This window comes from Pristiophorus japonicus, chromosome 3 (genome assembly GCF_044704955.1).
Source record: "Pristiophorus japonicus isolate sPriJap1 chromosome 3, sPriJap1.hap1, whole genome shotgun sequence".
In the NCBI taxonomy this organism is placed as follows: domain Eukaryota; kingdom Metazoa; phylum Chordata; class Chondrichthyes; family Pristiophoridae; genus Pristiophorus; species Pristiophorus japonicus.
Genome location: NC_091979.1, coordinates 194,678,691 through 194,681,806, shown reverse-complemented (window position 1 = coordinate 194,681,806; position 3,116 = coordinate 194,678,691).

The following is a 3,116-nucleotide window of genomic DNA, read 5'->3' as shown; positions in this document are numbered from 1 at the left end:
TATTCATATAGTGCCTTTCACCACCTCAGGCTGTCCCATAGCAATTTACAACCAATGAAGTGCTTTTGAAGTATTGTAATATAGGAAACGTGGCAGCCAATTTGTGCACAATAAGATCCCACAACCAGCTATGTGATAATGATCAAATAATCTGTTTTAGTGCTGTTGCTTGAGGCATAAGTATTGGCCGGGACACTGGAAGAACTCTCTGCTCTTCGAATAGTGCCACGTGATCTTTTACATCCAGCTGAGGGCAGACGGGGCCTCAGTTTAACGTTGCATCTGAAAGACGACACAGCACTGGAGTTTCAGCCGAGATTTTTGTGATTTAAGTCTCTGGAATGAGACTTGGAATAGTCAACTTTCTGACTCAAAGCCGGGTGTTTAACTGTGTTATAGTTGACACATTTTGCCATTTTCTAGTCTGAGAGTTGAGGCAGTAAGCTTACCCTCTTACTGCTATAGTACTTTTGTTATTACTGATGTAATGGTTATTTATCCGGTGCATTCCAATTCTACACAGATTAGGGAAGCCATTCAGCCCATCCTTCCAGAGAAGCCTACAGTTTTTTGAATGATTCCAAGAGTTATTGCCTCCACTGGCCTAACCAGACCATGCACTGTGATGGGAAGCTGGTCAAGCAAAGTAATTGGTAACTGAAGTAGGTGGGTGCGTGGTTGAGTGAACATAATTTTAATGTCATTTAGGTATATGCTTGGCAATTAAAAGGTAGGTAAAGTATTCTGTCAGGCGCACGGTGTAGAGCTCAGATGCGAATTCTACAGCTAACTAACTTAAATCTTGCGTTAAAAATCTATTTCACATTCAAGATTCAGGCTACAATTGTCCCTAACTTAGGCAGGTTTATTAAGGACAAACAAAAAAATACTTGAAACAAGGCACTACATTATCTTCGAACATGACGTCGTAGAGAAATTAAAAAGTACTTCATCCCCACCTTTTCAGCAGGAATGTGCATGCTTGCAGCAGTCTTGTATTCCAGGTAACTATATTGATCCGTCTTGGGGTGCTACATTTTTGGAGGGATTCATTGACGACAGTATGCTGTATCCTGGGGTACCACTTCCTCACTTTGTTGAATATCTTGCTGGTTGGGTGCTGTGCTAGCCTCTTGTGCTGGATCAACATCCTGTACGCTGAATGCATTACTTGTATGGAGTGCATTTAGAATGCTCTTGGAATCCAACCTCTCCACAGAAGGCTTTCGTATATATCTGCACGTAGTCCGTGCCTGGGACTCCTTTGTGGATCCTGTCTTCGCTTTGGGCTGTTTTGTAACAACTGCTTTATCTTGTTCTAATACATATTTATGCATTTTGAAGCCAAGGGTGCCTCGCTTTCGGTCTGTCACCACTACTTCTGGAAATAAAATAGCTTTTCTACATCTGTCAGTAGTTGAGTGGCGTTTCTGTGGTTTAAAAGAAAATAACTGTAATTTCCCTTTCTGATATTTTACCTTTGTATCGTAAGCAATGCCAATGTAGCTGAACGAAAATTTAAGAAGTCAAAGAATAAGAAGGCGGCAATAGAGCAGGGTAGCACTGTGGGAAATGAAAACCAGAGCATGACAGTAAGGGACAGAATGTATAAACAGAAAAGTGAATCAGAAAGTGGGGTCAAAGCAGAGAAAAAGGATAAAAAAAACAAATTTAAAAGCTCTATCTGAATGCACGCAGCATTTCTAACAAAATAGATGAGTTGATGGTACAAGTCGATACAAATGGGTATAATCTAACAGCCATTACAAAGACGTGGTTGCAAGGCGACCAAGGCTGGGAACTAAATATTCAGGGGTATTTGACAATTCGGAAGGACAGACAGAAAGGAAAAGGAGGTGGGGTAGCTCTGCTAATAAAGGATGCCATTAGTGAGAAACTATATTGGCTTAGAAAATCAAGATGTTGAATCAGTTTGGATGTAAATAAGGAATAAGGGGGAAAAGTCGCTGGTGGGAGTAGTCTATAGGCTCCCTAACAGTAGCTATATTGTTGGACGGAGTATAAATCAAGAAATAATGGAGGCTTGTAAAAAAGAAACTGCAATAATCATGGGAGATTTTAACCATCACATTGGACAAATCAAATTGGCCAGGGTAGCCTTGAAGTGTTCATAGAGTGTATCCTGGATAGTCTCCTTGAACAGTACGTTGCGGAACCAACCAGGGAGCAGGCTATCTTAGATCTGGTACTGTGTAATGAGACAGGATTAATAAACGATCTAGTAAAGGATGCTCTAGGAATGAGTGACCATAACATGATTGAATTTCAAATTTAGTTGGAGGGTGAGAAAGTTGGATCTCCAATCAGTGTCCTAAGCTTAAATAAAGGAGTCTACAAAGGTATGAAGGTAGAGTTGGCTAAAATGGACTGAAAAAATACATTACAGCGTGGGACGGTAGATGAGCAGTGGCAGACATTTAAGGAGATATTTCATAACTCAACAAAAATATATATCAATGAGAAGGAAAGGCTGTAAAAGAAGGGCTAACTATCTGTGGCTAACTAAGGAAACAAGGGATGGTATGAAATTGAAAACGAGGGCATACAATGTGGACAAGACTAGTGGGAGGCCAGAGGATTGGGAAACTTAAAAGCCAGCAAAGAATGACTAAAAAAATAGTGCGAAGATAGATTACAAAAGTAAACTAGCACAAAATATAAAAACAGAGTTCCTACAGGTACATAAAAAGGAAAAGAGTGGCTAAAGTAAATGTTGGGCCCCTCGAGGATGAGACTGGGGAATTAATAATAGGGAACAGGGAATTGGTAGAGACTGAACAAATATTTTGTATTGGTCTTCACAGTAGAGGACACAAAAAAATCTCAATAGGGATAATTAAGGGCTATAGGGAGGGGGGAACTTAATACAATCAATATCACTAAAAAAAGTAGTACTCGGTAAAATAATGGGATTAAAGACAGACAAGTCCCCTGGACCTAATGCCTTACATCCTAAGGTCTTAAGAGAAGTGGCTGCAGCGATAGTGGATGCATTGGTTGTAATCTACCAAAATTCCCTGGATTCTAGGAAGATCCCAGTGGATTGGAAAGCCACAAATGTAACTCCCCTGTTTTTTTTAAAAAAGGAGGCAGAC